Below are 25,204 nucleotides of genomic sequence, written 5' to 3' on the forward strand. Positions count from 1 at the left end.
GATGGCAGTGGTTATCATATATGAGTGATGTGGGACCTTCAGTGCTAGGAACAGGGAAGATATATTACTGTAGCATGTAGTAATTCAGGGAACAATTATGCATAAGTGTGAGGGGCAGTCTGAACCTCAAAACCTTTTAAATACTAAGAGAATAGCTGTTTACTGAATGGATGTGTCATGAATGCTTCTATTAGTGCAAATCCTGGGAGTGATTAAGCTTCTGCTGGTCACCCATCATGCATGTTCAGGTCAAGACTCCCAGTTTATTAAATGGATTTACCAACACTTTGTGGGGGGATTATGATTTAGAGTTTTACTATTGTTTGTAAAATGCTTGAAGTTCCGCCATGAAAGATTACTATACAAGTATACAGTATTATTACACCAGTCAGAAATGCAATGTGTCCATACTGTATCATTTTCTTCCTTCATATTGCTTAACTGGGTCTTATAAGTAGGACACTAAGGTTGACATCATTCAGACTTTCAATTATTTATGCATCCCCAAACATTTTTTGTGTAGACTGCCTTAATTCAGTGCATTTAATACAAAATCAGAAAGGGACATAAGTTTGCTTAAGATTCACATTCTGCTTCTTTGTAGTCTGCCAGATGACCAGGTTGACCAAATGACCTTTACACAGGAGCAAATTCTCTTTGTCTTCTTTTAAATATTGCATTGATTGTACTCCAGAAATAGCCTATACTATGTTTTTGATCTTTTGATTTCTTACACTTAGCTGAAAGAGACAAGAAAGCAAAGAGACTAAAACTGAAACTGTAAAACTTCATAACACTCAAAAAATAAGCAGTTATATGTGTAGGCAGAGATTTAACCTTTCTCGTATTTTACCTAGTTTTATTTTGTCTTCCTTTCTTTGCTTAAACCAAGACAAAATTTCCGATGGCTTGTCTGTACTTTTGGTTAAGTCAGTACTTCTGTGATCAATGCAGCAGTGTCAATTTAGTGGGTCTAGTGAAGACCCAGTAAGTCAATGGCAAAGTGTTGTTCCCCTATCAATTTTTGTACTCCAGCTTCTTGAGAAGCATAAGATAAGTTGGCAGGAGGGTGCCTCTTCTTGACACTGGTAGACAGCCTTGTTAATTGACCTAAATTACATTAGCTTTGGTTATGTAGCTGAAATAGTACAGCTTAGGTCAATGTATAACTTTAGTGTAGCCCAGCCCTGCATAAAAAACAGTTTCAGTCTAGTTTTGATCCAGTTGGGCTCTCTTAGGCTATATGTAGTCCTCAGAACATAAAAGAACAGCAAGAGCTATGATATTTCTAGCATTCAGCATGAACATCTCATTTAATGTGTGAGACATCATATATAAAAATATAACTAGGAATGACATGAGAGGTGGGCACACCGGAATTTTAGAATCAAATGCTAAACTATACCTTAGATTAAGGACAGTGGAACAGTTCACCAGTTTGTGCACCTGTGTGTTTCCCCAGGAGCTTCAGTGGATAGAGATCATGTCCAAATGCAAACCACACAGCGGCCAGCCACAGTCTGGTCCATATATAGAAAAACAAACTCACCCTGTATTTTTGGGAGACAGAAGTGATGAATGATAGGGTTGCTCAGCTAGCTTTCCCCTCATGAAAGAACACCAAACAGTGGAAAAATCTGGATCCTTGTGATTAGGGAAAGAAGGAAACTCGGGAATATGAACGGAAAGAAAACCAAACAGGTGGTGGGCTTCAGAAGTTGAAGCACACTTCGCAAATGTGATCTGGGAGCACCTAGATGACAGTTCCATGTCAACAGGTACCTCAGCTAGCTTGCCTGTAGTGAAAGAACACCTCTCACTTTAAGGCAGCATGTCATGGAATTGTCAATCCAACATACTACAATGTGTGTGCTCTGGGAGCACCAGCTGACTGTGCCACGTCAATAGGTTACCTGACTCTCCTGATAGCACTGTGCTGGGGCTCTCTTTCATGGCTAGATGTGATGATCATGTTGATCATAAATAAATGAATTCAAAATGCTGGACTTCCTGTTTCCTATTTCTTATATTCCTGGAGAGCAGAGGAGGTGAAAGCAGACAGAACATACACATTCTGGGCATTGTGGGATACCTCTGGAGACCAATAAAATCAATTTAAAGAAATGCTGCTTCCACACTAACATTAATTCGACCATTGAAATTTGAACTTGGCAATACACCACATGAGATGGTTGATGCAAGAATGTCAGCCTAAGCACTCCTTAAAAAGCAACCTCATGGTATTCACAGTGAAGATAGTCACATTGTGAAATTGAGCTAAATGCCTTAAAAGCAACTTTCTACTGTAGACATAGCTTAAGAGGTAAGCACAAAAGAGACCAGAATTCAAATAAAAGTCATAGCAGTCATTCTACAGTGAGGAAATTTTCTGAGTTGTGAGTAGCCCAGAGTGACAGAGGAAAACTATGGTAGAAGGAAAAAGGGGGTAATATAAAAATAGTTCTTATTCAGGGCCAGATCTTCAGCTGGATCCTAATTCATCAAATTACCTAAGTATGTGTTGAAATATAAACATGTGAATAGTGCAACTGATGTCAATGGAACTACTCAAGTGCTTACAGTTCACTCATACTTGTGTGTTTTGCTGGATTGCATCCTTGCTGCAAATCAATGAACAACAATTTACATCATCTGAGGATCTAGCCCATGTTTTTCTCATTGTAAACATCTGGGTAAAGGACAACAGATCAGATCCTTGTATTTTTCTACTTAATGACATAGGATTTCCTGTTTTAGAGAAACAGGAAACTTCTCAGTACTGGAAGTTTTCCCCCCATCCTTACTAGTTCCATAAGAGTCAGGACCTTCCTTTGTCAAAAGGACTGGCTGTTTGCCAAACCTATGTAATGAATATACTAATACGTAAGATGCCTCTGGCAGCAGTAGCCCTTCATTGCTGATGACCTTTGCATTTAAAAATATCTAGGGGAAGCAATGACAGGGAGTCTTGAGACTTTGTCATAGGATGTGTGTATTGTTGAAAAAGCTCTTGCCTTAGAAGCGGTGAAAACAAGATCTTCTACATTCAACTGTACCTGCATTTTATATAACCAGACTCATTTGTGGCAATATCAGCCCAGTGTGAAATCTGGGAGGTTAGAGGTTAAGTGATTCAGCAAATACCAGGCAGAAAGATTTTGTTTGTAAGTGGTACCAGCAAAGCCATTTTAATAAGACTCTAGGGTGTAAATTAGGGATAAGAAGAAAAATCTCCCAATTAAAATTTCACTTAAGGTTGAGGACTTCAAGCCATTACAGCTGTGGTCATATCTGAATGCACAAAAGGTGAGCTGTTATGAGGGTGAAGCAGAGACTAATACATTATTATAAGTGGGAGTAAATTCAGAACCAGCTAGACTACTGGCTTCCAGCTATTATTATAATAGATACGGCTCTGGACAGTAGGTCTACTTCTGCAGAGTCTGCTTACTTCTTATGCAGTATTAAGTGAAGTTAATGAGAGTTTTTGTGAAAAAGGAGTGATTGAAAAGTGAATAAAGGCTTTAATATTTGACCATAAGTGCTTGTCAGTAACCCCTAAATTCATATAATAAAAAGCAAAAACACCAAAGCAAACCTAAAAAGACCAAGCTAATAGAGTGAGTGCTGTCAACACTAAGAGATGTGTGAGGAAGAGTAGTATGAAAGAGCTGATGATTATATCTATAGGGTGAAAAGTACAATATCTATTAATAAGTATCTGAGTAAAGAAGTGAAAGCAAGAATTGATAGTGCCAGAGGATCATTTTCCCATTTATCAAACACCTGGAAGAGTAAGAAGACTCTACAATGAGATTAAACAATGTTATTGCTTTCACATGGCAGATGGTAGAAGTAGACAATAACAAACAGAATGCATTCCATCAGTAGTGTTTAAGAAGAATTATGGGATTTCGTTACAGAGATCATGGAACCAAGGAGCCACATGTGTCAGCAGACCGCAGTCTCAGTAATCAGACAGACAGTTACGGGGGTTTGGCCATGTCATCAGGCTATTCCATGGGTGAAGCATGAGATATGTCTTAGACTGGAATCCATGTGGTGGGAAAAGCAGGAATGGAGGACAAAGTATTGCAGTATGATTGTAAAAGATGCTGCTGTCATGGAAACGATGAATGGTGTAGGCAAACATCATGCTCTGGATAGAGAGCTATGGGGAAAATGGGTTGCCCTATGTGCCAAATGCATTTCCTTAATTAAGGTTCATAACCTCTCTGGAGTCTTCTGGGCTTGGGCAGAGTTCTGTGCTGTATCCACAATCCTTCCCTTGCAGCTTGCAGCCTTCTCTCGCAAATGATGGAGTGTTTCCATCTGCGCTAGCTTTCTCTATGGCAGTATTTCTTAACTTTTTGAGGCCACAGAACACCAAACAATATTTTTATGTGGAACATTATGAAAATGTTCTTAAAAAAATTGTCAGACCAAACCAAACCAAAACCAAAACCAAAATACTTAAATAGCAACAACATATACTGAAAAAAGTAATTTAATCAGGTACCATAGCGATGAAGAAGTAACATTGTATCTGGTGGTGTTTGCCACTCTTCGAGGCAACAGTCCCATTCAGACAATGTGGAGGTAGTAGCTTCTCCCAGCATACCCATTGCTCAGTCCAGACCGTGGTCATCAAGGCTTATGTCTATAGGACAGCCTAAACTTAAAATAAACAATGCAATTTGCACTGCACAAATTGCGTAGCTTATTCGGAGTCAATTTTGAAATAGGCTTTTTTGGCATAAGGTGTATTTGGATGTCAAAATAGCGCGCTCGTTATTTTGAAAAATATTTCAAAATAACAGGTTTGTTGCATAGACATGGGGAAGCTATTTCAGGATAACGCAGTATCCCGTAATTGCACTCACCATTTAGACATAGCCTAAAGCTAGAGACTCTCCATGTGTTTGATCTGGGAGGGACACACTTACAAAATTGGCAACAAATGGTGACTTCCAGAATGACATATATCCATTTCATGATACAACAATTGTCACAACAATAAAATCAACCAGAATTCATATTTTGTGCAGACAAATTTATCACAGTCACAAACTGAGATGGGTAGGGATGGAAGGTCTAAGCCACAAAGATTCTCCTTTTTCTTCTTGCCTGCTGGTCTCAGGCACATCACTAGGAAACTTCAGGAAATAGTGTTTCTTCTTAGCTGGTTTGATTTATGCAACACAGCCATGGGACAAATTCAGGTTTCAGATGCTTTTGCTTTTGCAGAGCTTCTTCTGATAATAGAGTAGCACATGCATAACCAAGAGCTGATTAGAGAGAGCTGGGAGAGATCAAGGGAATACCTCCATTCAGGTCATTGCTAAATCTTACAATGTTGGTTGCTTCTACAGCACAATGATCCCTTTCGATGAAAGGGTTGGCTCTTGGATCTCCATAGTCCCTAACCTCCCACATATATGCTCTGGGAGGAGTGACAGAGAGCCTCTTATGAGCCTATACTGTGAAAAGCGTATAGATGCTGTGTGCTGGCTTCCTATTTCCTGCCATCCTTCTCCATTGCATCAGAGGTCCACTGGCCATTTGCCCTGTAGAATAATGGCAGTGGAGTTCTAATAGCGCCTCTGATTTCAGGTTTCTGCAGCAGCAGAAGGGCACTTCCCTGTCACTCTGCAGCTTTAGAGTCATTCTTCCTCCACTCCATGGAACCCTCAAATTATTAGGGTGTGTCTTGGGGCAAAACTACCCCCTGAAATCATTCACATGTCTGTGATTCAGGCAAATCTGAAGGAGACATATAAGGAAAATCTCAAAAAACCTGGAGAGGTTCAACCTGTACTGCATAGATCCACAGCAGTATTTTCTTATAATGAGGAAAGGAACCCCTCTCTAGATAGTCTAGATTGACTTACGGCAGCCAAACTGTGTTATAAAGGTTTGTCTAAACTTGCACTTGCTTGACAAAACTTTTGTGGCTTATCGGTGCTTAACCCCACCCTGCCCCTCCTGAATGACAGAGTTCATGTGAACGCGGCTTTGTCAGCAGGAGTACTTTCCTGGCGACAAAGTAAAAACCACTTGTTGGGGATAAAAATATTTTGTCAGCAAAAGCGCTGACAAACAACATTCACACACACTGACTTTTAGCCACAGGGCTGTGTTGACACAGCTCTGTTGCTAAATATTGTGTAGTCTAGACACCCCAACACTCAAACAGCAGAGAGTGATTGTTTCAGTAGTGGATGAGTTGTGTTAACTCAGGCTGCAGCATATGTCCCCTGAAGAGTAATTGAAATAAAAGCAGCACCATGTTCAAGGTTTGTTGTGTGCAGATAGGGATCACTAGGGGCAACGTGCTAGGAGATAAAAGTGGACTTTTTAAATAGTGTGTAAACAGGTTTTTTCCTTCTCTTAAGCATAATTTGTGTTTCTGTTGCACAGCATTCCAGCCAGTGAATATCTGCAGGGTCTGACTTCGCATCACTTGCTAGGGCTGTGTCTACACGTGCACGCTACTTCGAAGTAGCGGCACTAACTTCGAAATAGCACCCGTTGCGGCTACACGCGTCGGGCGCTATTTCGAAGTTAACTTCGACGTTAGGCGGCGAGACGTCGAAGTCGCTAACCTCATGAGGGGATCAGAATAGCGCCCTACTTTGACGTTCAACGTCGAAGTAGGGACCGTGTAGACAATCCGCGTCCCGCAACGTCGAAATTGTGGGGTCCTCCATGACAGCCATCAGCTGGGGGGTTGAGAGACGCTGTCTCTCCAGCCCGTGCGGGGCTCTATGGTCACCGTGGGCAGCAGCCTTTAGCCCAGGGCTTCTGGCTGCTGCTGCTGCAGCGGGGGATTCATGCTGCATGCACAGGGTCTGCAACTCGTTGTCGGCTCTGTGGATCTTGTGCTGTTTAGTGCAAGTGTGTCTGGGAGGGGCCCTTTAAGGGAGCGGCTGGCTGTTGAGTCCGCCCTGTGACCCTGTCTGCAGCTGTGCCTGGCACCCTTATTTCGATGTGTGCTACTGTGGCATGTAGACGTTCCCTCGCAGCGCCTATTTCGATGTGGTGCTGCACAACGTCGATGTTGAACATCGACGTTGCCAGCCCTGGAGGACATGTAGACGTTATTCATCGAAATAGCCTATTTCGATGTCGCCACATCGAAATAGGCTACTTCGATGTAGGCTTCACGTGTAGACGTAGCCTAGATGTGGCTTAACTGACAGAGTATTTTAATTAGTCGTTCATCCTTGGACATGAATTAAACATGCAAGTGTGCACACAAAAAGACTTATTAATAGAGAAAAGTGCTTTCTGTTATAGATGGGAACTGTGTAGGTCTTAATTAAAAGAAAACTGAGTCAGTATTCCTGCATAAACATTGAAGCTTTTGATATTTGAACCCCAGTTAGAATCTGAGTTTTGTAAATGGTCCCTACCTTTATAATAAACCATACAATAATCCAGAAAAGGAACCCCTACAATTTGGGATTCCTCAAATCTGGACTGAAATGTGGTGGCTTGAGCCCACCTCTAGTTTGAACACACATTTTGTATATAATTCTTCTGCCAGGAGGCCACTTCCAGCAGTCAGCAGCACACAAGAAAACTGCTGAAATTTATGGAAATGTGCAAGGGGACGGAATATTCTTGTCCACCATTGTTAAAAGTTATGAAAGGCTGTTGGCTATCTGCCCATCATTGCCATTAGCTAAACAATATATGGTTGAGTAGGAACATTGTTACAAGTGAGAGTAGGAGAAACAGTTCAAAATCATCACCTTCCACGTGTTTTTAGGAAGTACCAGTAAAAGACTGTGAATAAGAAAACATACTATTTAAGGGTGAATGTTGCCCTTAGTTATGCCAGTGCAAAGGCAGCATTGGGAAAGGCCTCACATCGGTACAATTGAAGGCACAGTTTAGATCATAAAGACAGAGAGGTAATATTCAGCAACTAAACAGGGGAAAACAACCTGGCGAAGCCACTGAAAACTCCCAAATCCTTCAGAAACAGGAAGAAGAGCGGATGATGAAAAATGAGTAAAAGGGCACTGTTGTCTCCAGTATTTTTGTAGGTTCCTCCAGAGAGTTCTTTTCATGTTTAATGTGAGTCTTCCACACCATTCCTGGGGACTGTAAATCAAGCACCCAGGTCTGAGGGAGCCAGAGAAAGTAACCTCAGATCCACTTGAATGAAAGTAAGTGGTTCTGCTGAATGAATCTGAGAAATAATGCTCTTCAGTAGACAGGTGGAAATTGCCTGCAAGATGATTGGCTGTGGTTGATATTGTCAATTTGTTTATATCGTAGCTTCCAAGTACAAAACATGTAAAGCCTGCACTTGGCTGACAGAGAGGTATGCTTCACAGAAGTGGCATCAGAATACAAATAAATTGGATACCACTTAGGGACCTGAAAAGCCATTGAATTACAGCAAGATGAAAAGCAAGCTCCTCTGAAAGTGACAGCAATGTTTTCTTTCCTGAGGAGAGAAAATGTAAAGGAAGAAGATGAGAGGACTCTTTCATGGCAGAAAGAAAAAAGATGGTATATTTCTATAACCCAAGCACCATATTGCTTCATAGAATTCAAGTAAATATTTCACAATAAAAATGCATTAAACTACACTGCAGTTGGAATCTAGCGATAGCGTTGTCACAATACAATATGTAACACAGAAACTCATGAGAAGAACCTAAGCATTTCAGTGTGTGCTGCTTTTTATTCAGTGCTGCTTGCCATTTTGCTATAAAGCACAATGAAGATGAACATTTGAGTAGAAAGTTCTATAGAAAATATTTCACATTTTATAATTGTACTTTGCCTGATGCTTCCAAATTTCTTTTCTAATGAAACAAGATACCACGATACATTGCCATATTAAAGCAACCCATGACATTAGATGTACATCAAAGTTAGAGTGCTGGCATTTCCCACGTAAAGATGCAGCCAGTTAAAAATTTTTTTACGTAAATGAACACTTTTTAACCAGTCAGGCATGTCTTGCTCATTTCTCAAGATAGTACGGAATCTTAATTATCAAAATAAAGGCACAGCCACTAGTTTTTCAGGCAGATGAGTTTCCAGTTGCTGCCATAAATGATATGGTTGCAAACACAAACTGAAACAAATGCAGATGATTTTAGGGGAGAATATACAATTGCTTTTAAAAACACATTATTAGTCTATGATAGTTTTTCTTCCTTCTACATTTACGATTGTTTTAATTGGTTATCAATAAAAATGAAAAAAAGTTCCATCACTGCACTCTGAGCCTGTCTCCAGTTCCCATCAACACCAATAAAAAGACTCCCATTGACTTCAGAGGGAGTTGGACCACACAGCTAGATAGCATCCCATCTTCAGTCAGAACTTTGATTGTGTGTAAACTACTAATGACTTCAGTAGGTCTAGGATTTCCCTGTTAATGTATGTGATATGGAGAAGATTATCATCTGTGACTTTATAAAAAAATGCTTCAACTAATGTTTCCTAACTTTCTCATATGTTTCTTTTGTTCCATCAAGACCCTGATAGGAGACTGGCCTTTCTCATAATAAGAAATGCTACGGGTACAGAGGCCAACCATGCTGAGAACCATATAAAAAGCAAAACAAGATAGGGTGTGGAAACAGAAGGCAGAGGAAAGCATGTAGGTCAGAAGAACAGCATTTGTTTATCAAAGACTGATTTAGCTCAGTGGTGGGCAATGTGTGCCAGTGGACTCCATGTGGTTTATATGGGTTCTATGTGTGGCCTGTGAGACGTTTAGTTTACCATTACCCACATGCAGGGTTGCCAGATTCCATTGGTTTCTGTTCATTTTTCTGCCTGTATTACTAAAATCACATGCATGCCAAGCAAGAGCGTGTGAAATTAGGGTAATGCTGCTTACACATAGCATTGAACTGTGCACTCCCTCTGCATCCAGTCAAAGCACTGCTATAGTTCGCTCTGCACACCCTGGAAATTTTAGGTACGTGTGCTCAGTTAGTAAAACTACCTTATCCCAGGAGACCAACTTGATTATGAAAATATTGTGGCCCACTGAGATGAAGGATCAAGCAGCCTGCTCAGTAGATTAGGTTGCCCATCGCTGGTTTAACCTCTCTCACTGGTTGCTCTCTCTGTACATATTTCTGTCTTTGTAGAATGGGTTTGAAATAGTGGGCATTTTATAGGAGCCTAGATGCATGGAAAATAGGGTTTTAGAATGAGGCTATAATTCCCTGATGCCTACTGGGCTCATCATAAAATTTTAAAAAGTACCACTTACTTTATTATTAGTATGTAACATTTGGTTTTAGTGCTCTAGTTATGCACATGGGAGAAAAAGAAAAAAAAAAACCCTGCTCTGAGGATATTGCAAATTAGACTTGAATTGTACAAAGAAACACATGGCTTCATTATTTTCCCCTGCCAGTTAAAATCATGCTCTATATGAGTAATTTTCTTAAAAATGTGAATTTTCATAAATCCCTAATTGTCCTGGCATTTGCTAAGAGGTGCCTAGAAAGCTGAAATCTGTCCCCTAGAACATTATGGGTGGGGATATTGGTATCTGGATCAAATTCTATCAATACCTCTCCCTCAAGTACAATGCTCATGAAGGCCATTAATATAACAAAAAGGTGAAGCATTCTTGTGGGGGCTCAAGAAGTATGTTTTTATGTTCTGTTCTATTTGGCCTTTCTGTGTACTGTAACAACAGGTATGCACATGAAGAAGTTCATGTAGAAATATTTATTAGGTTAGCAAAGCAGATGGTTGCCTGTGGATCCACTTTTATAGTCCGACAAAGCCCTGCAAGATGGCTAACAATAGGCTCAACTCTGTGTAGCTGATGGCAATGGGAACTGTGGAGAATGTGCTTCATCCACAAAAGCACTGGAAATTGGCTTTGGGGTAGCTCTGGCTCATGCAGATTAATAGGCCTTTCTTAGAACATATTTGGCAACTGCAAAACTTTAGATGGAGCTGGGCTTTTGATTTTTAAACTCCACCTGGCGCTCCATGAATATTTTAGCAGAATTAGGTGACTGGTGCAGTGTATTTCCCTTGAATACTTGTTTGAAGTTTTAAATGATTTTACTCCTGCCGCATTACCCTTGCCTCTTTTGCATTCCCTTTTGGTGCACATTTATGCAATCAGAGTTTGCTAGTGTGAATTTCAAAGTTAGAGACTTGAGTATTTATGAAGACTTCTCCTGATGGACCAAGGAGGGATGCAAAAAGGACACACCAAGAACCACTGACCCCATTTCTTTTCACACATTGGCTTAGAAATAAAAGGAACATCTGAAGTACTAGTACTGTATCTCTAGCTGCAAGATCTGTTGCTGCTTCTGCCTGTTCCTATGGTTTTGACTTTGCCTACTGTTCAGTGGCAGCCGGAAGACTTCAGGACATTCTCCTGTCAGACAGGGTTGAACTCCACTGAAATGAACGAGGGAAATCATTTGCACTTCTCGAAATGCCCACTGCTTCAGACCCAGTCCTGCACATGTGTACTCTTATTCACTTCAATGAGGACGGAATGTGTGTTAGTTAAAGCCCTCAGACTGTCTGCCTAAGGACTCAAAAAGAAACTGTGATGTGGTTCATGTTTTGAAGGGGTTCTTCAAAAACAGAAGCACAGGAGACATAATTAATTTGAAAATACAAGCACTTGAGACTAAAAATCCATGCACCTTAAAAGCTGCACACAGATATTTCTATTATCTCTGGTTAAGGTATAGTCTAGGTAACATAAAAATATCAGATGTGCATAAATGTAGTTCCAGGCAGAACACGTATCTCAAAATTAAAATAAAGACACTGTAGTTATGTGTGTGTGTGTGTGCACGTGCGTGTGCGCACGTGCATTCATTGTTACCATGAGGAAATGATTGATTTCTTCTGCTTTTAGACAAGAAGAAATACAGATAATACAAATTCTGACTTCCTAGAAGAGCTAAAAAAGCACCATTAGGCCTAGGTATCACTTCACGTTTGATGAATAAGCACACTGAACAATAATGCAAAAGAAAACACTAAACACGTTCTTGTCCTAACGCACTGGTACAACATAGGGAAATAGCTCACTTAAGTACCTGTGCCACAGAATGCATATTAAATGCTTCTAAAATTATACACAATTCCTCCCTGTGAAATTAATCTCTTGTCCTCGAAAGTGAGACCTTTACTTCTTCCTACTCTCTTATTAATTGCATGACACTTCACAAGCTCTTGTTGAACTGAAGCTGGTGAAGTAGGTCATGAAAAGTTCTCTTCCTTTCCTTAGTACTTGCATGCTAATTAACTAGGAACCTAAACAGCTGCTTGTGTCTGGAGACACAGTATCAGAAGTGGAAATAAGGAAAGACTAAGTGTTCTAGGCCAGGTCTCGGGTGCATTAAGTTGCTCAGCAAGTGACATTGTGCCTCCCCTTTCATGAACATTCAAAATTTCTGGAGAGATGTTCCCATGTGAGGAGAACAGGAATGGTGTCAGTGGCAGTGCTAGGCAGGATTATAGGAAAGTGGGCTATGTTCTATAGGGACTTCCACCTGCAGTTATCCTCTCCACCCAGTAATCCGTAGAAAAACCAAACTCTGCTGCACCATGGAGAGGTCCTTGCCATTGCTTCTGGACTTTAAAAGTCAGAGAGCTGACGTTTTAGTGGGACTTCCTGGGATTTCCCTGCATCTGTGCTCCTTTCTGTAGCCACTGGGAGATAGTTGAGCCCTTTCTGGCTATCCTTTCACAAGAGCAATTTACAGTTAAAAACGTGTGCTTCAGACAACAGGACCAGTTTAGAAAACATGGAATTGAAATAAATGTTTAATTGATTAAAGTTATAAAATGTGTTGAAATCCTCACAGAAAAGGTGCTATACAAGTGTAACACTGACGTATGTATCCCTTCAGATCACTAGTGGTGTGCTCCTAGCACAGTGCATGGTTAATGATGAGGATGGTAAAGCTAATCCTAGCACTATCAGACTTCCTAACACTAGGGCCGTGTCTACACTAGCCCCAACTTCGAAATGGCCATGCAAATGGCCATTTCGAAGTTTACTAATGAAGCACTGAAATACATATTAGCATTCGGGCGGCCACAGCACTTCGAAATTGATGCGGCTCGCTGCTGCACGGCTCGTCCCGACGGGGCTCCTTTTCGAAAGGACCGCGCCTACTTCGAAGTCCCCTTATTCCCATCTGCTCATAGGAATAAGGGGACTTCGAAGTAGGCAGGATCCTTTCGAAAAGGAGCCCCATCTGAACGAGCCACGCTGCAGCGAGCCACTTCAATTTCGAAGTGCTGCGTCCACCCGCATGCTAATGAGGTGCTGAATATGTATTTCAGTGCTTCATTAGTAAACTTCGAAATGGCCATTTGCATGGCCATTTCGAAGTGTGGGACTAGTGTAGACATAGCCTAGATGTCCTATTTGGGCTGTGTCTACACTTCGTAAAAACTTCAAAATGGCCATGCTAATGGCCAGATTGAAAAATACTAGTGAGGTGCTGAAATGCATATTCAGCACCTCATAAGCATGCTGGTGGCCATGGCACTTCGAAAGTGCCGCGGTTTGCTCCCGCACGGCTTGTCTACACCGGGGTCCTTTTAGAAAGCACCCCGCCACCATCAAAATCCCCTTATTCCTATGAGCTCATATGAGGCGCTGAATACGCATGAGCTCGGAGGAATAACGGGATATCGATTTTGGTGCGGTCCTTTTGAAAAGGACCCCGGTGTAGACAAGCCATGTGGGAGCGAACTGTGGCACTTTCAAAGTACCACAGTTGCCAGCATGCTAATGAGGCACTGAAAATGCATTTCATCACCTCATTAGTATTCTTTTGATCTGGCCATTAGCATGGCCACTTCAAAGTTTTTACTAAGTGCAGACGTAGCCTTTGTGTAGGCATTCCAATACAGAGTGGGGTGGGGGGCTTTGAAATATATTTCCAGGTATCATGCCTGAGCCAGCCACTCTGTGGATACTTTTCTGCATGCAGTTATGGTACAAAAGACTAGGAATACAATCATGGATCCAAACACTGAAACTTTGGAAAGGGGCTGGTTTGTACAGGTTATAGCTAGTCTCTGTTTGTGGAGTGGATGAAACCAAAACTTGGTTCCTTTATGGAACTGATTCAAAATCCAGAGCCAGAACCAAATCGCGTGGTGTGGGTCCATCTCTGTTTACTGGGTACAGTATGTGAAAAGTGGAATGTTTATACAAATAAGTCAAAATACCTTCTCCATATACTAAACCAAATCACAAAGAGCAGTCTCAAATGAAGAAATGCAAAAGGAATAATCTTGTGAATTTGATGAAATCACAGTGCATTGACTGAAATCAAACCCAGAGGCTGCATCTGCGCTGCATTCCCCTTTTGGAGGAGGAGCGTAAATGAGGGAGATTGAAAGAAACTTTTTTCCTGTTTTGTTTCAGGAAGAAGGGTTCTTTCAAAAACAGTGTTTGTTCCCAAAGAAACCCCATCTACCTGGCTGTTTTGGCTTTCAAAAAAGCCTCTTCTTGAAATGTGATCAGGCAAGATATGCAAATGAGGTATGAGATTTGTAAATTCGAGTTTTATTTGCATTTTCAGTTTCCCTCATTTTCATTCCTTCTCCAAAAGGGGACTATAGTGTAGCCATAGCCAGAGTAAAAAAACCAAAAAAGCAGTCCAGAAGCACTTTAACAAAATAATTTGTTATGTGGTGAGCTTTCGTGGGACAGACCACTTCTTCAGACCATACCCGTACCAGAACAGACTCAATATTTAAGGCATAGAGAACCAAAAAATTGTGATGAAGGTTGACATATCAGAAAAACTGTAATCAAGGTGGGCAAATCAGAAGAGCAGAGGGGCGGTAAAGAGAGGCTTTTCTGATTTGCCCACCTTGATTACAATGTTTCTGATTTGTCAACCTTGATAGCATTTTTTGGTTCTCTGTGCCTTAAATATTGAGTCTGTTCTGGTATGGGTATGGTCTGAAGAAGTGGGTCTGTCCCACGAAAGCTCACCACCTAATAAATTATTTTGTTAGTCTTTAATGTGCTATTAGACTGCCTTTTTGTTTTGATAGAATATAGACTAACATGGCTATCTCTCTGTTACTACATAGCCAGAGTGTTTACGTATCTGCAGAGATTGTTTATGGGAACAGGAACATGGCAACTGCTATACTGGAGTTTACCAATGGTCCATTTAGCCTGGTAACTTGCCTCTGAAGTAGCCAATACTGCAGACTTCAAAGGAAAGTGGAATGCTTCAGTGTCTCATTCACCGTACTTTTATATCATATATAGTGCTTTACCTCTGCGCAAGGGATATAAAATACTGTCAAATTACAATGGTGTATTTTACAATCTCTTTACACTCCATATGCATTGGTATCTATAACTACATGAGGGGCAAGACAGAGGAGAATTAATCTCTTTTATTACACAATACCGTACACCAATTAATGTAATCTCTTCCTGACCCCCAAAAGCGATCCAACTTATGCCCTGAAGCCCAGAGATTAATGGGCCCTGTAACTTTATCCAAGACAAGACAGAAGAATATATCGTTTCAACTAATACATTTTCTGTGTAGCAAACCAAATTAGATTCCACAAAATAATGGGCTCTTTCAAACCCAAACCTGCTAGTAGAAGAGACAAGTCATAAGAAATATTTTTGCATAACTAGGTGATGCATATAAGAGATTGCAAGATCCCTGACATGCACCCCTTAGGCTTACGTGGTCGTGAATGAGATTGCTGCTGCCGCTGTCAGTGGAGTCTCTATACCTGTCTCATCCATACTGCGGCCAGTTTTAATTGGTGAATAGGAATGACAGTCAGCTTAGAAGCACTGGAAGAGTTTGACTTTAATGTTATATTAAAAGAAACAAAACCAGAACACCCTCTACCCCCATCACGTGAAGCATTGCTGGGAATTGGGGCATATATGTAAGATTAGAGTGGAATCCTGCAGCTAGGACCAGTACAGGAAAGCAGAATTATGTTTGTCTTCTAAATAAATGTATGATGTATACCTGGAACTGTATTTTGAAATGGGGATCATGGTGGGATGACAAAGAGACTTGTTTTCCGCCTGGAGGCAAATCATTTTGAAATGTATCAGGTTTATATTTAAAGCATTAAATACTTTATAGACCTAGGAGCAGGAACGAACACGGTCAGCTTTTTCCCAGGCTATGTCTACACTATGAGATAATATAGATTTTAAGGCATTTAGCCCAATTTTACCTAGCGCCTGTCTTCACTGTAAATTCCATTAGCTCAATTTATGGAGCACTAAAAACAATATAATATCAAAACCTTAATATTGTTGTAACCTGACAGGTGTAGAGTTCAGGTGGAATCTAAAATTCTGAATGAAGGGTAGTGAAGAAGCAGCGTGTCTTCAAATCAAATTCATTAGCCTCCGGAGATGTCCTGTGTGTGGCCTACAATGCCCACAGTTCTCCGCTCTGGCCTCTTCTATCTCCACTGCTCTTTGGCACGTGGCCATTAGGCAGCAGGAAGACTGTTTCAATTCAGCACCTGGAAGCCCATGACTCTTGGTTCATGTTTGCGTGAGAGGCTGAAAAATATTTCCTTCTTTGCCATTAGCATGGCTGAGGGGGTCTGTGGTTCTGTGTCTACCCCTGCTAGCTGACTTTTTTTTCTGCCCTGCCCAGTGAGACCCACTCCCGTCCCTGTCCCCACACATACCAGGTGGCAGCTAGGCTGTGGGTGGGGGTCGTGCTTGTATGGTAGGATGAGAAACTTCTTTTCAGCCATTTACATTTTACAACACTCCCTCCCTTCCTTCCCCCAGAGGGGCCACATAGTCTGGAACATTCCCGCACCCAGCCACATCATGGGGCTTGACCCCGAACCAATAAAAGGATGTGCTGTACATTCTGCCAGGCAGCTTGTGTGTGGTGAGAGCCCTGGAACCGCCTGGGGGAAGTCTTCTTTGGTGCCTCAGTTATTGTGGGGCTGGCAACTATTTGGGAGCCTTACGGCCACCCAGGGGAAGTCTCCTCAATAGCTAAGATTTTTGGGGGCCGGCAGCCACCCAGGGAAAGTCTCCAGCAGCTGAGATATTCGAGGGTCTTGCAGCTGGCCAGGGGAGGTCTCCCTCCGCGGCTAATATTCGGGGACTGGCTTAAGAGCATCAAGCACCCTGAGGAAGGGGCTGGGACCAGACTGGTCCTCCAATGGATCCTCGTCAAAGGATTTAAAGTGCACTCAGTCCAATGTGGCAGCTGTTTCTCAGACTCCCTCTCCCTGGCTCTCCATTACCTGTAGGCACAGGAAGTGCCACTGAAACTTATCAGGAGGCCATTCAGTGTAACACCCATGTGTACTTAGATGTACATTTCTAGATTATGGATTGAGTGCAAGGGTGCAAATTATTGCTCTGAGGATCTTCGTTGCAAGGAGGTCTAAATACAGAGCCAAGACTTTCCTCGGGGCCCACTGGGCATAGGGGCAGGTGGTGGGTCCTGCCACAGGGCTTACTTTTGAAATTTTGAAATGCAAAGAGATATTTCAGAGCTGCAATTCATTTGCAAATTTGACTTCATCAACCAAGGATTGACCTGAGTGGCTGGCCCATTACAAAAGCAGTTTCTCCCCTCTTGATGTTCGCACCTCCACATTAGCAACTGACAATGGGACACCTCTCCCCTGACTGAACTGACTTGATTTCGCCTCACTTGATGTTCACAACTCCACATTCACTGCCAATAATGGGCCACATCCACCCTGACTGAACAGACCTTGTCAGCTCTGGCCCTCCCTTTTACTGAGACTCCCTTTTTAAATCCTCCTCTGAAACCACCCCCCCCACCACTCATGCATCTGATGAAGTGGGTCTTTGCCCACGAAAGCTTATGCTCCAAAATATCTGTTAGTCTATAAGGTGCCACAGGACTTGTTGTTTTTGAAGACACAGACTAACTTGGCTACCTCTCTGAACCAAATTAGAAGCTGTGTATGTTAGCATCGTATATAATTGGCACCAAATCTTGTGCCCAAGTGAGGTGTCTACTGAAAGCTGGCAATGCCGTGAATCTACTTGTATATCTCAACTATGTTTGTGAGTGAAGCTATAGATATTGGCTCTGTAACTGTATTAGAAATGTTCAGAGTCAAGGGTACACAATGGGGGGCATGGTGGCTTCTTCAGCCAGGATGATGGACTAAGAAAAGGAACAGATGCTCAGCTGGCCAATACACATTTCAGGAATGTGGGACTTTCCCCCAGGGCTGCAATGAATGGCAACAGGCCACAGCATCCCCTTGATCGGGTGGCAAGCCAAGACCTGTGGGAAAAGAAAGGAATTTTCCCTCCCACATAGAAAAAAGACTATAAGATGGGCCTAGAAAGGACCATCTTGGTTCTTTCAATCCTCATGATTTAAGCCTGTCTGACATGGGGGCCTTTCCCTAAAAGGATGTTTGCAAAGGCTTTCAAGAATCAGTATCTAACATCGCTGGCCTGCATCAGTATCTGTAATTGTTGTATGTAAGGTATCACTTCAACAATTTCTTTCTCATCTTGTTCTTTCTTTCTTAGTTAATAAACCTTTAGCTTTTACATTCTAAAGGGTTGGCAATCAGTGTGTTGTTTGGGTTTGAGCCAACTATATATTAACTGGGGACTGTGGCTGGACCCTTTGGTGCTTGGAAGAATCTGTGTGATGTTGGTGAAATAGGTTTTAAGAACCTCTCGCTAGAGGGGGCTGTTGGACTGAACATTTTAAAGTAGCTGGGAATCTGTGGGTTTGCTTTTGTGGCTTCTGGCTGGGCAGGAGGGGTGACAGAGGTAATTTTGTGGCTGGTTGGATTTGCCTTAGTGAGAAGGAAATCCCAGCCTGGGGCATTAAGTGGCTGGATTTTAAGCAAGGATACCCTGGACTGATTTCCCTAGCTGTTCCCAGAAACCCTGTCATATTTCAGCCTGTAAGAAATTTTAGTGTGGGATGGCGTGGTGGTGGTGGTGAGGGGGGGTCAAGGTGGGGGGTTGAGGAGTGTCAGGGAGTGTGGGTAGCAGTTCAGGGCATGGATGGGGATGTGGAGGTGTGCATGGGTCAGGGCAGGTATCTGAGGGTGTGGGATGCTCAGGGCAGCGTGTGTGTGTGTGTGTGTGTTTGGGTGTGTAGGGGGTGCACTGAGAGGGCAGAGGGACAGAAGCTACTTTCTGTTTCCCTTTGTGTCTCTGTCAGGGAGCAAGAGAAAAGTGCATAGATTGCCTTCCCCCTGCCCTCCCCAGCCAGAGTGAGGAGTGCAGCAAAATGTGCACTTTCCTCTTGCTCCCTGGCAGCAAGAAAGGGGAACAGCCAGCAAGACCCTCATACAGATCTGTGCGGGAAGAGGGAACTTCAGCCTCATTCCACTCTCCCTAAAACGTGCCTGTGGGTGGGAGGCTCGGAGCTATGGTAGTCCAGGATTGGGAGCAAGGGGAGGGGCGCACCCCTAGCTAGCCGCTTTCACCTGCCTGGCTTCCTGATGCTTAGTGCAGCAGGCTATAGCCAAGCCCTGGCAGGCAGGCTGGGCACGCACACTGCCTCCTCCTGCAGCCAAGTGCCCCAGAGGGTTGGATCCTTCTTAGTGGAGTGGCGCATGGGATTGTGGATGGGTGGGTGGGGGCAGACTGGCTTCATCTCACCTCTGGTTCAGTCTGTTTCAACATTCACTGAGTACTGTCAAGTCTGATGACTGTACTCAGTGATTCTGTCTCTTTTCTAGTAACAGAGAGGAAGCCGTGCTAGTCTATACACTATCAAAACAAAAACCAGCCAAGTAGCACTTTAAAGACTAGCAAAATAGTTTATTAGGTGAGGACTCTCTGATTTGCTCACCTTGATTATCTTTTTCTGATTTGTCCTCCTTGCTTACTGTTTTTGGTTCTCTGTGCCTTAAATTTTGAGTCTGTTCTGGTCTGGCTATGGTCTGAAGAAGTGGGTCTGTCCCACAAAAGCTCACCTAATAAACTATTTTGCTAGTCTTTAAATTGCTGTTTGACTGCTTTTTGTTTTGTCTCTTTTCTGTTTGTTTTTATAAGAAGTGATCCCAGTCCAGGCATTATCCATTGTCCTGGCACAGCCAAACCCCTATGCTGCTTTAAGTTGTGGTAAGAGAAAGCTGTATACCAAATTCAGTGGTCCTAGCTCGTACTGGTTAGGAGGAGTTCTTGATTAAACACATAAACTCTATAATATACAGTAGATCAATAAAACTTAAATTAGGGGCATATGGTTCCTTTGCAGTTCCTCAATGGTTTTGTTTTGCCTTGTTTCTTGTCCCACTTTATTTGCCTGATTGAAAATTTGTGGAAAACAGCAACCAGATTGTCAGTAATGTTCTACCTTGCAGTACTTTTATGATCACATTCAATGCCCATATAAAGCCTGAAATAAAAACACTACGTTTTTGTCTACAAGTTTTTTTTTTCTGATAATTCGTCCCAGGGGACAACTGAGACAGACAAGTCCAGGAGAACTTTAATTTGCTAAAAGTAGAGTCAGGTTTTGATCCTCAGAGGTGCTAAGCACTTGCAGTTCTAAGAGAACTTCATTGACTTCGGCAGGCGTTCTGCCTCAGTAAGGATGACAAACCCATATATTGATGACACCTGAAATATAAGTACTGGAAGGGCTTTAATTCTGCAAGATGCTAAATATTCTGACCTAGCTCCAACAGCATGCATAACCCCTTGGGCCCCAATTCAGGAAAGCATCCTTCCTCAGGAAGGGTGCTTAAATACATGCTTAACTCTAAGCAGATGTTAAAGTTTAATTGAAACTAAACATGTGCTTAAGTATATTCTTCCCACAAGGATGGATGTAAGCACGTCTAAATGCTTCCCTGGATTGGGCTCTCCTATCCAAGGTGCCCAGTCACATACTTATGGTTAAACACATGCTTCAATGCTTTGCTAAACTGGAGTAAAATTTGTGCAGTCTCTTGCAGGTCTGAGTTCTGAGTGCTGACTGAGGAAAGCTGAGGTAAGAAACTGTTATCAATATTAAAGATGTGAACAATTCTATGAGTCTCTTCATCCTTTGTTCCTTTTTGTTTTGTCCATCATGGTGTCATATTTTAAAGGCCAAGTGCTGTAGCACATGGGGTTTGGCAGGCAGAGCGCTCATAGAGAGAGAACTAGTCAAAATCTAAATAGGCCTGGTCGGTAATTTCCACTGACATTTATTATGACATGTCTTGAATAAGGGTGAAGGCTCAGACGGCTCTTCCTGTCTTTCAGGGAGCAGAAGGGAAGAGCAGATCTGTGATTAATGTGCCTCAGCAGCCCCTCCGTGGGGGTAGGCCTGTGGCAGAGCTCCTATGTTGGCTAGCTGCTGCAAGGGACAAAACTTCAGATCTGAGGCCTCCCTGGCTCTGCCTCCAGCTTCTGTGGCTCTTGTTTTCCTACACCTGTGCCATACAACATGCAGTTTTGCAGTGCAGGCTCCTTAGGGCACAAAAGAAACTCAGTGCATAAGAGACTTGAAATCAGTGGCACTGACAACCACCATGGAGGCAAGGTAGGAGGGGGTCCAGCTCCCCCCTCGGGAATGGCTGGGGCACAAGGGCAGAAGGGGCAAGGTTTAGCACAGTGAGTCCTAGCCCCACCCCTCTGCATGTGAATTGGCCACACAGCACTCAGCTGCATTTCAATGGGGCACGGGGGTAACTGACACCTTTGCTTCCCCCCCACCCCATTGGCAGGCCTGCTTGAAATGCCATGATTAGAATGAAGTAAGTGGGCAGTGTAGCCCCTAAAACCCCAGCATCTCAGGGCAGGTATTAGAGGCCAGGGCTGCCTGCAGGAGGAGATGGGGTGCAGGGTGTGGTGGGGTTGCAGGTATCATAAGCCTCCAGTTTCCCTGGCCCACTTTCCTTCCCTAGTAGAACAACTCTTATGAGGCTACATTGGTGCTGGGCCCCTCAAGCTGGCCACAACCCCTGGAAGTACAGTCCGCTGGAGGCGGAGAATAGGTATATTGCTCAATAGGCAGGCGACATACTGAAAAATTAATGACTTAACAGTAAGCTATACATGGAAACCTCTTTTTATAGGAACTGTGTAGTTCTTTGATCCAGATATTGTACAGCACTGACGTTTCACTTAGCCTATACCTAGCAGTAGATTAATTTTAGTGGTTTTCTACATTAATTTTGTTGCTCCTTTCCTATTCTTTTGGACCTATATTTTGCTTTCAGCTGGTTTTCCCCTAAGCAGAACTAGAAGAGTTCTCCTTATGAAAATCTGTTATTGCCCCTTTACATAAAAGGATAATTTGTCAGCAGTATGCCCTACATTTCCTTGGATTTAGGAAGAATGCTCTGGACACAGTAGCCATGTTACATAGTGATCTAAGACTAATGACATGAGGCGATCAGTGATCGCTTTATGATCTTGCTCCAGCATTGCATGTACTTCATGTAAGTTTCTGATTAATAAAAAAATAAATCAGAAGCTTCTTTTAAGAGGGAGTTTACATTAGAACTTTCAGAAGCAATTGCCACAGTTAGAGCACAGGAAGGAAACTCCTTTGCCTCTGAGGAATTATTTATCATTTAGTCCTTTGTGCTTCATCCTGCTGATCGCATTTAAAAGCCAGCTTTCCACCGCTAGTGTCTGAAGTGATCTTTTCCTCTTTGAAGAATTCACCTCTCTGTTCTGCTCATGCTGATCCAGAGGAGATTTTTAAAAAGCTTGACTTCCTCCATTCCTGGAAGAATCTGTGTCAGATGCAGGCAGGAGGCAGACGTTCACATTTGCTTAGCAGAAAGGTAAGATGGGAGCAATGCAGAAGAGTAATAAATAAACATGCTAAACTTAAAAAGTACAAAACCCAGTGAAGGGAATGCATTTTAAATGCTCCCCTATTGTTAGGTAAGCAACAAGAGCAGCACGTGTGGTGCTGTATTAAGGCCAGAGCTAATGGAAATCCCACTGTTGTCCTTCAAGTTCCAACATTTGTTTAAAACAAAAAATGAAGACAACAACAATTCAGCATCTGGTGTTCAGCGACCATCCCTGTTATTTTATTTAAAGCTATGTTCATTATCTAGTGCCCTCACACCCATATTAGCTTATAAAGGGTCAAATTATGTTTCATATTTCAGCAGAAACCATGCAAAGGCTCATTGGGCGTGATACACTGAAAGTGATTTTTCATTGAGGATGAGCAGTACTGTTAACCAAATACTGCAGTTAATATCCCTTAAAAATTAGTGTTATCCTGTATTTTTCACACTCTCCCCCTTAAAGTGTAAGGGTTTTTCCCACAGCTATTCGTTTAGCTGGAAATTACAAAAATACCACAGCAAAATTGTTTATCTAAAACATTAAGGACCTGATATTTGGCTGGCATAAGTTCATGTAGCTCACTTGAAACCAGCTAGCAAAGATCACTGTAGCTTTGTTGACTTCAGACAGAGCTATACTAATTTACATTTTCTGATGGTCTGATCTGAAACTTGTTCAGTTACTAACAGAAAGATAGTCCATCCTCACCCCTGTTACTGCTTTAACCCCAAAATGCTGTTGTAACCTCTAAATGCAGTGGAATGAATACATGGACCAAAATTCAAAATAATAACACAAGCTAATGCTACCTAAAATGACCTTTCGTAGGATAATCTCATGCCCTCCTTATATTTAACCCCCCAGACACTTTGTAAGAAAAAAAGCCTGAGTGAAACCACAAAACCCTGAAGTGCAAAAAGACAGCAAAAGAAAAAGACAAACTTCTGCACCTGTTCAAGTGGGATGCCTGGCAGGATATTAACATAAACATATTCTCAGTGGTTTTTGCATAAATATTCCTTCTTTTTCAAAATGTAAGCTGCTATTAAGACACATCTCCTACTGTTCCCATCTCTGCTGTGCTTGTCAGACATGCAGCTGTGCTTATGCCCGTGTGTATTTCCATCTCCCAGCCTCTTAGCTAGGGCACTGAACCGTTTTTTGTCCTAGTGTTCAAAAACTACTTAAAATGATCAAGAGTTACACAAGTGGTTTCTTTGCTTCTTTGGCTGAGCTCCTGTCTAATGAATCAAAGTGCTGCTGCCTAAAGCTGATTAAAGATGCATGACACCAAGTCCAGTTTTCTATGACTGTGGTGGAGCTATTATAATTCCATGCACATGTTCTCTGGGAGGTACATGTTGGAGAGGTTTCTTGTATGTGAACTGTGGGGCAAGCCCTTCTGCCTGGTCCTGTCTTGACGTGGTGTGTAGGTGGTGGAGGAACCTCAAGGAGTTGAGGAAGAGTTCTAATGCAGGAACACTCGCACCAAACACCCCATGACATCCTGCCAATCCTAGCATGGGGGCACAGCTGGTGACAATAGGTGATATTAGGGGGAGTGTGTGTGTGTATATATATATATATATATAGGATTAATCTCAACAAGGGATTCTGAATTTCTCTACAGACCATAACCAGCCCCAAGGTGACTCTAATTGACAGGGGGCATTTTGGGCACCAGAACAGCAGATCAGTGTTTCTTAAACAACTTGCAGGTGTGCCACAAACATTTGGAGAAACAATTCAAAGGTTTATAATAAATCACCATTTTATGATGACAACAGTAATGGAAAAAACTGAAACATCATTTCTATTTTCTATTTCTATCTCTACCTCTCACGAGAGTGGCCATAATTTAGCAACACAGCATGGTTGCCTGATGTGCAAGCCTTGCCTCTCCTCTAATCTTCTTCTATCTCTATGGCGGTACTGCAACTAGCAATGACGTGAGGCACATATGCTATGCCGGTGTGGTGGCTACACTGTCAGTCAGCTACTTGATGTCAGTCAGCGAGTGTGTGGGGTGTGAGATGATTTTTTTATTTTATTATTTCCACCGATATGAGTAAATGGAGGAAGTTACGTTTCTTTTTTAAAAAGCCAGAAGTGAGGGAAAATACTACTGCTGAGGAACCAGTACCATCAACGAGTGAAGTAAATTTTCAAAGGTGTTTCATACAAAAAAATATTATTGTTTGGTGCTCCCTGGTCTCAAAAAGTTTAAGTAACACTGGTAGAATCTGTGGAAGGAGGTTCAAGGATGATATAAGGGCGGTGAATGTGATTATCTCCTGGCCTGTCAGGGGTACAGCATGGGACTTGGCCCAGGTAACTGGTGATACATAGGAGGATGGATGGAAATGTTGAAAAGCAGGAAGAGCGGACAAAGGGCCAGATCCCCAGGAAGTG

The sequence above is a fragment of the Carettochelys insculpta genome, chromosome 8 (genome assembly GCF_033958435.1).
Source record: "Carettochelys insculpta isolate YL-2023 chromosome 8, ASM3395843v1, whole genome shotgun sequence".
In the NCBI taxonomy this organism is placed as follows: domain Eukaryota; kingdom Metazoa; phylum Chordata; order Testudines; family Carettochelyidae; genus Carettochelys; species Carettochelys insculpta.